A 14,142-nucleotide genomic window follows, 5' to 3' on the forward strand; every position below is an offset into this window, starting at 1 on the left:
ACCGAGTCTATCCTAGAGTGTGCTGACTTCATACGGAAATTGGGTTTCTGCTGTGTTTGGCTTACAGTGTTTGATTTACATGTGAACTGAGGCAGACAGGTGAATATACATCCTTTGTCTCACAGAAACCAGTTTGCAACCCGGTTTTGATTCAGTCTTTAAAACTTGTGTGTGTGTGTACACACAACTTCTTACATATTGTCAGTATATACATTTCACGACACTAATGACCAGTGTGATCCTGGCTTTCATTTAAGATCTCACATGACATTCTTCATAGATCAATACTATGAAAGCAGTGTGCTATGTGTAGTGAGTTTGTCAGGTCTGATAGGAGTTGCTGTTATATAATAGTGAACCCTTTGCTAGCTGGTGTAAATGGTCCTCTGTGTCATTCGAGTGAATTAAGAAAGAGCTCCTCTGGAACACCTTGGAAACACCACTTTGGAGCACTACATGCTTCCAATGCACTCTGCCATTGTGTTAGCCACACAAATTTAAACTTTTTGCCTAGGGCAATTTTAGTAGTAGAGCTTTTAAAACAAAATTGCAATATATTTTTGGTAGTAGGGAAATTATGCTCACTTTCAGTCCCAAAATTACTCAACTATGTTTGCTCAAACTTAACAGAATTTACTTTCAGGCAGGTACCATATATGGAAAGTTTCTGCCAATACATTAAGTTTCAGAAATGTATGAGTTGACCAAAAATGGGGCTTAAAATAGACTTATGCAACCTTAATTATAATGGGTGTTAATGCTTTTCTATATAATAAAAAAATTGAAACATTCAAGGAAGATTTTGTTCAGATACTCAAAATACATACACATTGTAGTTTAATTTAAAAAAATCTTCTTATGCCTTTCCAAGATGACCGCTTTTCTGTTCACATATTTACAAACTAACCTGCGGGAGAAAGGAAGTCTAGTTAACTAGTTTTAAACTATATATTGAAAAGGTTCTACAATATATCACCATAATAAAATGTGAAATATATTACATATTCAGTCCTGATTCTGTTGACAATGATAGTAATTAGGATAGACGTGCCACATAATTAATTCATTCTAACTGCGATCTCATTGTAAATGATCCTGAATGCTATAAGATAATGGGGAAGCAATGTGAAACTTAAAAAAATAAAAAATAAAAATGAAACTAAGGGTATGTCTACACTACGAGGGTATTTCGATTTCACTTAAATCGAATATGTGGAATCGATATTGCAAAGTCGAACTTGTGTGTCCACACTAAGGACAGTAATTCGACTTTGTGAGTCCACACTAACGGGGAAAGCGTCGACATTGGAAGCGGTGCACTGTGGGCAGCTATCCCACAGTTCCCGCAGTCCCCGCTGCCCATTGGAATTCTGGGTCGAGCCGCCAATGCCTTCTGGGTAAAAAAAAAGGGTTGAGGGTGCTTTTGGGTAATTGTCGTCATCCGTCTGTCACTACCGCCCTCCCTCCCTCCCTGAAAGCGCCGGCGGGAAATCAGTTCGCGCGCTTTTCGGGTCAGTGACAGCGTGGACGCCACAGCACTGCGAGCATGGATCCCGCTGCGACCATCGCTGCAGTTGTGGCACTTGTCAACGCCTCGCAGGTTATCATCCACCTTTCCCAGAGGCAGATGCAGATAAACCAGGCGAGGAGGCTACGGCACCGCGGTGAGGGCCTGAACTCTGAGAGGGGCACAGACCTCTCACAAAGCACGGGACCCAGCTCCGAGGACATCACGGTGACAATGGGTCATGTGGATGTTGTGGAACGGCGATTCTGGGCACGGGAAACAAGCACGGACTGGTGGGACCGCATAGTGCTGCAGGTCTGGGACGAATCCCAGTGGCTGCGAAACTTTCGCATGCGGAAGGGGACTTTCCTTGAACTTTGTGAGTTGCTGTCCCCTGCCCTGAAGCGCAATGACACCCGGATGCGAGCAGCCCTGACTGTCCAGAAGCGAGTGGCCATAGCCCTCTGGAAGCTTGCAACGCCGGACAGCTACCGGTCAGTCGCGAACCACTTTGGCGTGGGCAAATCTACCGTGGGGGTTGTTGTCATGCAAGTAGCCAACGCAATCGTCAAGGTACTGCTCTCAAAGGTAGTGACCCTGGGAAACGTGGAGGTCATCATAGATGGCTTCGCCGCGATGGGATTCCCAAACTACGGTGGGGCTATAGATGGAACTCACATCCCTATCCTGGGACCGGACCACCAGGCCAGCCAGTACATCAACCGAAAGGGCTACTTTTCAATGGTGCTGCAAGCACTGGTGGACCACAGGGGATGTTTTACCAACATCAACGTTGGATGGCCGGGCAAGGTTCATGACGCTCGCGTCTTCAGGAACTGTGGTCTGTTTAGACGGCTGCAGGAAGGTATTTACTTCCCGGACCACAAAATAACTCTTGGGGATGTGGAGATGCCTACAGTGATCCTTGGGGACCCAGCCTACCCGCTAATGCCCTGGCTCATGAAGCCCTACACTGGCGCCCTGGACACTGAAAAAGAACTCTTCAACTACCGGCTGAGCAAGTGCAGAATGGTGGTGGAGTGTGCTTTTGGACGTCTCAAAGGGAGATGGAGAAGCTTACTCACTCGCTGTGATCTCAGCGAAACCAATATCCCCATTGTTATAGCTGCTTGCTGTGTGCTCCACAATCTGTGTGAGAGCAAGGGGGAGACCTTTATGGCGGGGTGGGAGGTTGAGGCAAATAGCCTGGCATCTGATTACGCCCAGCCAGACAGCCGGGCGATTAGAAGAGCCCAGCGGGACGCGCTGTGCATCCGGGAGGCTTTGAAAGCCAGGTTCCACAGTGAGCAGGGTAACCAGTGACTTTTAAGTTTCTGTACAGAGAAGCTGAACCTGCCCCCGTTTCTTTACCCAGTTAAGGATGACTATCCTCTCCAGTTACAGACCCCCTCCACCCCCTTCCAAAAAAATAAAATCAGTTTTACTTTTGTTATTGAACACCGTTGTCTTTAGTACTGTTTTCGCGGGAATCTTTGAAACCGGGGACGCAGACTGTGGTGGGGAGCGGGTGTAGTGTACTGATGCAAATGTTCCTTCTAAACTCCAGGAATGACAGGATTCACAGTGGCGGACTGGTTGTTTCAACGGAGCCTGCCAGCCCTCCTGAGTGGGACTGCGTGTATGTGGGGGCTATGTGACTTTATGGCAGGGGGAGGAGGGTTACAGATCCCCTGCTGCGTGGCTCTGTGATCCAGGACAAGGACCGCTGCATAAGATCTGTAACTGCCCTCCCCCGCCACAAAGTCACAGAGCAACTAACCCCCCCCCGGCCCCCACAGAACATGAAAACCACCTCCCAGACTGACCAGGGTAACTAGTCACTGCACTGTGTATGTGCCCTGCTGCTGGACCTGCCCCTGCCTCTGTAGCCTGCTAAAGGTGACTGTCCTGTCCAATTACCAAGCCCCTTCCCCCCTTCAGACAGACTCTCCCTCAAAAGAGCCTGACTGAAACAGTAATGAACAGAAACGTATTTTTTATTAACAACCAGACAGGAAACTGGGGGGTGAAAGTTGGACGGGGGCTTGGGTGAGGCGGCCAGGAAAGAACTTTTCAAATTTTGGGGAATGACAGCCTTCTGGTGCTTGAGCAGTCTGCAGGGGTGGAGTGAGAGTTTTCACGGACTCTCCCGCCCCTCCTTCTTTGGACTTTGGGCGAGGGGGGTATGGGACTTGGTGGCGGGGGAGGGCAGTTACTGATAGACTGCAGCGGGGCTCTGTCCTCCTGCCTCCGTTCCTGCAGAACATCAACAAGGCGCCGGAGCGTGTCCGTTTGCTCCCTCAGAAGTCCAAGCAGCGTTTGAGTCGCCTGCTGGTCTTCCTGCCGCCACCTCTCCCCATGTTCCATGTGTGTCCGGTGCATTTGGGACAAATTCTCCCTCCACTGGTTCTGCTGTGCTGCCTGGGCTCGGGAGCAGCCCATTAGTTCTGAGAACATGTCCTCTCGCGTCTTCTTCTTCCTCCGCCTAATGTGCGCTAGCCTCTGGGAGTGTGATGCCAGGCTGGGTTGGGAGACAGTTGCAGATGTGGCTGTGGGAATGAGGAAAAGGCAGTGAATTCCTCCGAAAGATAAATGTAGTTGTGAATCAAGAACATAGTCTTTCTCTGTGAACAAGACCATGAACCACACCTATCACATGCGCACTCAGGACAAGGTCGAATTTTCGAACCTCGCCTTCAGTGCCTGGGCTTTTGCACTGCCGATCTGGGAAGCGGGGCAGGACACGGTACTCTCTGTAGCAGGCAAACATGGTAAGCCGTAGACTTGTGGCTGGTTAAAACTTTAGGAGTACCACTGGCCTCCTTTCACATTGAAAGCACTGCCAGTCTGTGCTGCCAGCAATCGGCCAAGCAGGAACTCTGGCCCTGTCCCACCCCCTCGCGGATGTGCCAGGGAAAGATCCCTGGATGCTGGCCCTCTCCCGCCCCCACCGCGTGGCTGTAAACCAGCGGTCACAGTTCTGTAAAGGAACTTGTTGCAAGCAGTCCCAATACTAACAGTCCCCTGCCTAATTCAAAGCAGGTTGTCATGAGCGACATTACTCTCATGAGGATCCCGGACACCGAGATCCAACGGATGCTTCGAGAAAGCCTGCAGAGACCGGGGCCCTATGCCGCCATGCTATGCAAGGCAATGATACCAGAGTACCTGCTTGTCTCCTGGCGCGGGAACGTCTCGTACTTCGGAGGACCAAGTAAAGCCGCTCTCCCCAGGAACCTGATGAACAGGCTATCCCATTACCTGCAGGAGAGCTTTGTGGAGATGTCCGTGGAGGACTACTGCTCTATCTCCGGACATATAGACCGGATTTTCATATAGCTGCAGTAGCAGGGACTAAAGAGTGGAGCAGCTTGGGCAGCACAATCATGCACAACCGGACACTGTTTGATTTTTTTTTAAATAATTGTTACTGATTACTTAAGTGCCCAGGGGGAAGAAATCATGAATCACAGATTGTTCTTAGTCTTAATATTCAAGTTTTGTAAAAAATAAAGGTTTATATGTTTAAAGCACTTACCGCTTGATCCTTCCCCTGAATCTGTGTCCGGGTTAAATGCTGGGGAGGGTTGGTAGGGCATCTCTGTAAGGGTGATGAAGAGCTCCTGGCTGTCGGGGAAATCAGCTTGGTAAGCGCTGTCGACTGCCTCGTCCTCCTCATCTCCTTCCTCATCTTCCCCGTCCGCTAACATGTCCGAGGAACCGGCCGTGGACAATATCCCATCCTCAGAGTCCACGGTCAGTGGTGGGGTAGTGGTGGCGGCCGCACCAAGGATGGAATGCACTGCCTCGTAGAAACGGGATGTGTGGGGCTGGGATCCGGAGCGTCCGTTTGCCTGTTTGGTCTTCTGGTAGCCTTGTCTCAGCTCCTTGATTTTCACGCGGCACTGCGTTGCATCCCGGCTGTATCCTCTCTCTGCCATGGCTTTAGAGATCTTCTCATAGATCTTTGCATTCCGTCTTTCGGAGCGCAGCTCGGAAAGCACGGACTCCTCGCCCCACACAGCGATCAGATCCAAGACTTCCTGATCAGTCCATGCTGGGGCCCTCTTTCTATTCTGGGATTGCACGGCCATCTCTGCTGGAGAGCTCTGCATCGTTGCCAGTGCTGCTGAGCTCGCCACGCTGTCCAAACAGGAAATGAGATTCAAACTGCCCAGACAGGAAAAGGAATTCAAATTTTCCCGGGGCTTTTCCTGTGTGGCTGGTCAGAGCATCCGAGCTCGGACTGCTGTCCAGAGCGTCAACGGAGTGGTGCACTGTGGGATAGCTCCCGGAGCTATTACCGTCGATTTCCATCCACACCAAGCCTAATTCGATATGGCCATGTCGAATTTAGCGCTACTCCCCTCGTTGGGGAGGAGTACAGAAGTCGAATTTAAGAGCCCTCTATGTCGAACTAAATAGCCTCGTGGTGTGGACGGGTGCAGGGTTCATTCGATTTAACGGCGCTAAATTCGACATAAACGCCTAGTGTAGACCAGGCCTAAGAGATCATATTATTAAAACTGCATAGCTTACCTACCCACTAAATACTAGGCAATGTCTTCTTTCTATTATGATATTTCAACTAGTGACATCATAGTCAAACAATTGCTAGGGTCACAGTTTGCAGTCCTAATTAATCACTGTTTGGGTTATATTATGACATCTGCTTTATTCCACATGCGGATGCTAATACATGAAACATTCTCACACTCTGTAAGCCCTTGACATTGATAAAGAATGTGCTTATCAATAAAATGCCAGTAGTAGACGTTATAAAGAAGACACACTTCTGCATTTTTGGTCATGTCATACAATTTTGAATGTACTTTATTATAATTAAACCTGCTGTCAAGATGTCCATTACCACATCATCCAAATAAAGCAAAAACCTAAAATAAGAAATTATGTAATTGAAATAGAGACATTAACTGTTCTAATGAAAGAATTAACTCTGTATTTGAGATTCTCCCAAGACGAAAAAAAGTGTATTTGATAGATGTAGATTAAATCAGGACACTGGATGGCTTAGGCAACTAGTGATGGGATACATCACTAGAGTCATTTACCTCTAGTTCACCAGTTTGAATATAGCCCAGGTAGACACTGACCGCAAGTCATTGCCATGTGATGACTGCTCATTGGCTTACATAAAGTGAGTTGGTGACCTCAGTCAAGTTCCCCTTGATCAGTTGTCTGTACCTCAAAAATCACTTTCACAACTGGCAATCACTGAAAGCCAAGGGATGAATAATCATAGAGACAGGAGCCCATCCAAAAGGGGGTAGAGGAACTTTAAGGAAGCAGTTTGAGGCCATGCTGTGCCTGTACAGAGGATAAAATAGTTCAGTTTCCACTGCTAAGTCAATCCTGCAGCCTTGGGCACTGTATTTGCTTAACACACAAACACAAAGGAATATAGATTTATAATTTCAGCTAAAGTAAATATAAAAATGGAGAAGCTCTTTCTTGCTGCTAGGCCTCTTCTTTACTGCTAATTGACCATATGTCATTTGGATAAAAGAATAATTTAGCTGCACAGTAAAAAAAATTAAGGCTACAGTTTTGTCACTCAAATTATGTCGTAGATAATGAGATGTGTGGACAGACTCAAAGCACTTATTGAGTCCACCTAGCGCCAAACTTTTCTTAAACATCATAGGTCAAATCTGTGGTCTTAATTCTATTATACAGCCTCATAATTTGTGCATGAGGATTTAAAAGAAAAATAGTAGGGACCTGACACCTTTTGATCTGTTATACACTAAAGGTTTACTGGCATAGTTTTTAACTGGATAATTACAGCCACAGTCTGAGTAATGTCTGCATGCTTTTCTTTTGTAAAGTGATCTCCTATTATTAAAGGGAGTTGTGAATGAAAAATGGAGGCGCTGGCTCATCCTGGTTCGATACCTGGCATGTTCTGTGTGTCTGTTTTCTGTAGTCTGTTTTCTATAGTGCTGAGTACAGTGATGCAGTCTAGGACCAGAAGTATGCTTTAGAAATGCTAGCCCAATAGTTACTTTCAGGAAATTAAATTTGCCTCTTTTATAAATAACATAAGTTCTTCTTCTACGAGTAGAGTCCCTATTGGTGCACCACTTCAGGTGCATGTACACTCCATGTGCTTTTGATCAGAGATTTTCAGTAACAGTGCCTATTCTGCCCAAATATGCACTCTCTAGTCCTCCTCGTGCCCCATGCTGAGGATATATAAAGCTGTATGGGTGAACTGCCCTTAGTTCCTTCTCAAATGCCCTTCAGCCTGAAACAGAACATCTAGTTTGCCCACTTTACAGTAGTTTGCAGTTCAGCCCTTCTACTTAGTTTGTGGCCTTAGTTTACTTGAGTTTACATAGTTAATTATTTTATTATTTGATAATTCTTTTGCTTGGGGCTTTTCTTTCACTCCCTCCCCCCATCCCCGCTTTCCCCTTGTTCAGGGGCTATCTTCATCTTCGAGAGTCATTCTCACTGTGATCACCAGGATCCCCAGGGTTTCAGCACTGCCTTTTTTACCTGGAATTCCCAGTTAGCTATGGGCATACTTGGTGCCTCCATTGTTTGGGAGACACCTGTACACTAGCCAAGTGTAAGATCTGTGCGTCTTTCAAAAGCAGATCTAGGAAAAACCAAGAAATTTCAGGTTGCTCATGATGGAGCAGGCCCTCAGACCAGCCTCCAATCCAGGCTCAGAGAATCCTGCTGTGCAACAACCTTAGAGCACACTTAGCCCCCCACCAACCAATATGTTCCTGTCACCAAGGCCTTTGTGGTATAAGAATGGCAGTACCAATAAGACGTCTACAAATACAAGCTCTAGATCTCCCACCAGAGAACCTTCTTCAAAGAAATCTGTCACCACACAAAAGGATCATTTTCAGAAGCTTCAGGTTGCAAAGTGAGTACTGTTGAGGCTCCAAGTGGTTCCAGTACAGGGAATTTGTTGAAGACTTCAACTTCTCCAGGAACCACGGTACCAAGCATGTGTCTGTATTGGAACTTCCCCTGGTATTGACCAGACATGGCCATACCAGCAGAGATCATATTTAGAAATGTTCTATGTACTAACTCTGGTACCAAACTGGTGCCCCAGGCCCTTATACCAGGGCACCAGAAGATGACAGCTTCTACAGTACCATCTTTGTCCAGCAAAAATGCATCACCAAAGCATTCAACATCCTCAGAACCAATGCCATCTTGACAGGCACTGATGTCCTCAGGTACAAACATCGGTCATCTGTGAATCCTATCGAGTTTCAGCTCACCTATGTCCAGTACTGCAGGAGTTCAGTTATTCCAGGGATCTATTTGTTTCTGTGTCGTCAGAGTCCCCATGGCTAGCTGGTACCTAATGTTTGTCAGTACTGAGATCTTCTGGGTCACTGAGATTGTTTTTCCCTGATAAGCACTCCGGGAGACAACAGTCCCTATTTTCATTATCTGTGCTACCTTTGGAGTACGTTGAGAAGGACTCCTCTGATTCTCAGATTTCTGTCTAGGGATCTTCTATCTACCATACAAGGCACTACTCTCCTCTGACCTATACTGAAAGAGAAACTCTGAAGGAAAGTATGATCTGAAGTCCTACCTCATTGATATGACCAACAGTGGATGCCTCCTTCCCTATCCTCTGGGTCCCCTTGGTGGCCTTATTTGAATCCAGGGGCTCTGTATCACCAACAGCTCAAGAACTCTAGTTTCTCCTGTGGGGAACATATAGAGAGACATTTCTCTGATCCAGTTCTTCCTCCTCAACAGCCTGAATGTATGAAGGGGACTTTTGAGGAGCAAGATGCAAGAACAGACAAGGAGGTGACACCTCCAATAAATATTTGTTTGTCACCAGATGTGGCTGTAATGTGTCCACCATCTTCTTTGGCTGATGATTCAAGCAGTTTCAGGGGCTTATGAAACACATTGCTGACTCACTCCAAATTCCATTAGTGCAGGTCCAAGAGTCACATAAACTTCTGGACATCCTACACCCAATCTGCTCTGGATGTGTGGCTTTACCTGTGAATGATACTCTACTGGAACCTGCAAAAGCCATTTGGCAGACTCTAGCTATGGCACCACTTAATTGTAAATGAGCCCATGAAAAGTATAATGTTCCATCAAAATGTTCCTGTCCTCCATCAAATTCTTTGGTATAGGCAATTAATGAGCACGGTAGACAACACCATACAAAATCTACACATTATCATAAAGACCAAAAATGACTTGATCACTCCAGTCTCAAGAGCTACTCTTTAGCAACTCAGTTCAGGATCACAAACTACCAAGCTCTGATGTCAAAGTATAACTACGTCCATTACAATAAACTTAATCGCCTTCGTTGAACGCCGTCCAGAGAAACACCATAAGTCATTTAAGTTCATTATAGATGAGGGTCACCTTTTGGCAAGGACCTCATTTCAAGGCTGCCTAGATGCAGCCGACGCTGTGGCTCATTCCATCTCTACTGCTGTCTAATGAGTCAAGTGTCTTGGTTGCAATTGTTGTCAAATTTCTCTATGGAGGCTCAGAATAACTTCCTTTTGATGTACTTAAGATCTTCTGAGTCCACAGATAAATGTCTTCACACTCTGAAAGATTCCAGACCCCACTCATGTGCCTCAGTATATACACATTCCTGTGAACAAGAGAAAATTTAGCAGGTCCCCAAGAGCAGAGATCTTGCTTGACTCCATTCTAGAGTTATCCTGTATCTGCTGAACCACTTAAAAAGAGGCCCAGATATCACAAGAAAAAAACAGCAATTGCGACAGCTACCACTGCCCAGCAATTGTCCTTCTCTCAGCATCAGTTTGGATGGCTTGGTTGAGGGCTTGGAATAACCCCTTCTCAAGAGTCTGCAGATGCACCATCCTACCCACATTCCTCCCTTTTGGACACCATCCCTCCCATTTCTGGCCTGCATGGGGACAGCTTATGTCCAACAGATGTGATTTTGAAGACTATATAATATCGGGTTTCTCAATTTATTTCAATTCCATTCCACCGCTCTTCTCTGTCCCTTTACAGGGATCCATCTCACGAACATTTGCTGAGACAGGATGTCCTTTCTTCCATGTATAGATGCCATAGAAACTGAAGTCCCAGTGCAGGGCAAGGGGAAGGGTTTCTATTCAAACTATTTTCTTGTTCCAAAAAAGAACGGGGGATGGAGACTGTTACTAAACCTTAGACTTCTAAATGCGTTTGTAAAATCACAGAAGTTCAGGATGGCTAATTGTTAGACTCAGATTGGTTCATGGCCCTTGACTTTCAGGACACGCATTTTCATGTTGTAATTTATCCCTCTCTCACAAGAGGTTTTTTTAGTTTTACAGTCTGTCAGGATCACTTCCAGAATTCAGTGCTTTCTTCTACCCTAAGGGTGATCTCAAAGATCATACTTGGAGTCACCTGAAGTGGAGTGCCCATGGGAAAACTACTTGAAGGAGAGGTTACTCACCTTCGTGCAGTAGCTGGAATTTTGTGAGATATGTCCCCCTAAGGGTGCTCCACTACCTTTGCCCCATCCCCTTTTCTTCTGCTTCAGAGACCTCTGTCTTGGGGCTTTGCCATGGAGAAGAAACTGAGAATGGTTTGCCTGTGCAGCTCTATATATTTTTGGTACGGGTGAAAGGAGGACTAGAACATGTACACTTGCCAAACAAGGCAATATGTGTCTTGAACTCCAGTTACTGCACAAGATGAATAACCTCTCCCTGTCACTGTGATTGTTCCTCTGTAACTTGGATTTAGTGATTCAAACCATGTAACATGCTTATTCAGAACAGCACCTGTGGAGAATCTAGTGTGGATTGGCAATTTCCTAAAAATACTGTTCTTAAAGTCTGATGCAAGATCCTTTTTTGCAGATATAGTGGATAATTATAATTAAGGCCCTACTTGAATTGTGGGATGATTATCAAATAGCTGTGGCTGAGTTGCTGATAAGACATGGAAAATCGTAGAAAAGTAATTAATGGACCTTTATTAATTGCGGTAATTTGGGCTCTTATTTGGGCTTCTCTTGAAATTGACTTTGAAGCTGTAGCAGTTGCAAAATTATTACCAATCACCTTCTATGATTTATAGTAGCTGTCAGTAAGCTAACAAACTTGGTTCAAAGTGTGTGTGTGTCTGTGTGTGTGTGTGTGTGTGTGTGTGTGTGTGTGTGTGTGTGTGTAAATAAATAAATAAATGTAACCCTTATTGTAGGTCCCAGGTAGTCCAATGACTGTATTTTCCTCTATTCCTCAGCTGACCTTTGTTATTTTGGAGGTATTAATAATAGTCCAGCAGGCGTTTTAGGTGCACAAGTAATTCTGTATTGAAGTGGAGAATATGTGGTCTCGTATGGAGGTGCTGAAAGACCAGGGATTACAAGAAGGTGGTGTTTTAGCTTCTATCTTCCTCTCGACACATTGTTCTCTGGGGCTATGAAGTGCTGCATAGATGTGGGAAAGAGCTGGCTCAGCACTGTGGGCAGGGGGTAAAGCAACTGGCTCCTCACCACACTCAAGTAGAACTTGTAGTGGAGAATGGGGCAGGAGGAATAAGGTAGAGGTAAAAGCCAGCAGCTCAGGGCCTTCAGTTCACGCCATTGCTTCCTAGCAGCCTCCACATATTATATGGTTTGCTGTGACTTCTGACTTTCCCCTTCTAAGGGTATGTCTACACTACGGGATTAATCCGAATTTATATAATTCGAATTTGGAAAACAGATTGTATAAAGTCGAATGTATGCAGCCACACTAAGCACATTAATTCGGCGGTGTGCGTCCATGTACCGGGGCTAGCGTCGATTTCTGGAGAGTTGCACTGTGGGTAGCTATCCCATAGCTATCCCATAGTTCCCGCAGTCTCCTCCGCCCATTGGAATTCTGGGTTGAGATCCCAATGCCTGATGGGGCCAAAAACATTGTCGCAGGTGGTTCTGGGTATATCCTCCCCCATCTCCAGGAAACAACGGCAGACAACCGTTTCACGCCTTTTTCCTGGGTGAACAGTGCAGACACCATACCATGGCAAGCATGGAGCCCGCTCAGCTCAAGACAGCAGTCATGAACATTGTAAATACCTCGCGCCTTATCGTGCAGTTTATGCTAACCCGAACCTGCAAAACCAGGCGGCGAGGAGCAGGCTATGGCAGCGCGGCGGCGAGAGTGATGAGGATATGGACATGGAATTCTATCGAACCGCGGGACCCGGTGCTTTGGAGATCATGCTGTTAATGGGGCAGGTTATAGCCGTGGAACGCCGATTCTGGGCCCGGGAAACAAGCACAGACTGGTGGGACCGCATAGTGTTGCAGGTGTGGGACGATTCCCAGTGGCTGTGAAACTTTCGCATGCGTAAGGGCACTTTCTTGGAACTTTGTGACTTGCTTTCCCCTGCCCTGAAGCGCCAGAATACCAAGATGAGAGCAGCCCTCACAGTTGAGAAGTGAGTGGCAATAGCCCTGTGGAAGCTTGCAACGCCAGACAGCTACCGGTCAGTCGGGAATCAATTTGGAGTGGGCAAATCTACTGTGGGGGCTGCTGTGATGCAAGTAGCCAAAGCAATCACTGAGGTGCTGCTACGAAAGCGAGTGACTCTGGGAGATGTGCAGGTCATAGTGGATGGCTTTGCTGCAATGGGATTCCCTAACTGTGGTGGGGCGATAGATGGAACCCACATCCCTATCTTGGCACCGGAGCACCAGGGTACCCAGTACATAAACCGCAAGGGGTACTTTTCAGTGGTGCTGCAAGCACTTGTGGATCACAAGGGACGTTTCACCAACATCAACGTGGGCTGGCCGGGAAGGGTTCATGATGCTCGCGTCTTCAGGAACACTACTCTGTTTAAAGGGCTGCAGCAAGGGACTTACTTCCTGGACCAGAAAATAACCGTTGGGGATGTTGAAATGCCAATAGTTATTCTTGGGGACCCAGCCTACCCCTTAATGCCATGGCTCATGAAGCCATACACAGGCAGCCTGGACAGGAGTCAGGAGCTGTTCAACTACAGGCTGAGCAAGTGCAGAATGGTGGTAGAATGTGCATTTGGCCGTTTAAAAGGTCGCTGGCGATCGCTACTGACTCGCTCAGACCTCAGCCAAAGCAATCTCCCCATTGTTATTTCTGCTTGCTGTGTGCTCCACAATCTCTGTGAAAGTAAGGGGGAGACCTTTATGGCAGGGTGGGAGGCTGAGGCAAATCGCCTAACTGCTGATTACGCGCAGCCAGACACCAGGGCGACTAGAAGAGCACACCAGGAAACGCTGTGCATCAGAGAAGCTTTGAAAACCAGTTTCATGACTGGCCAGGCTACAGTGTGAAATTTCTGTTTGTTTCTCCTTCATGAAAACCCGCCCCCTTTATTGACTCATTCTCTGTAAGGAACCCACCCTCCCCATTCTCCCAGCTTGCTTTCAAAGGAAATAAAGTCACTATCGTTTAAAAATCATGTATTCTTTATTAAGTGATTATAAACATAGGGAAAGAACCAACAAGGTAATCTGGGTGAGGTTTGGGAGGAGGATAGGAGGGAAGTAAAAGGCCTCTGAAAAAATTCAATATAATGACAGCCTTTTGGTTGGGCTGTCCACTGGGGTGGAGTGGGAGGGTGCACAGAGCCTCCCCCCCCCCGCGTTC

This window comes from Emys orbicularis, chromosome 7 (genome assembly GCF_028017835.1).
Source record: "Emys orbicularis isolate rEmyOrb1 chromosome 7, rEmyOrb1.hap1, whole genome shotgun sequence".
NCBI lineage: Eukaryota > Metazoa > Chordata > Testudines > Emydidae > Emys > Emys orbicularis.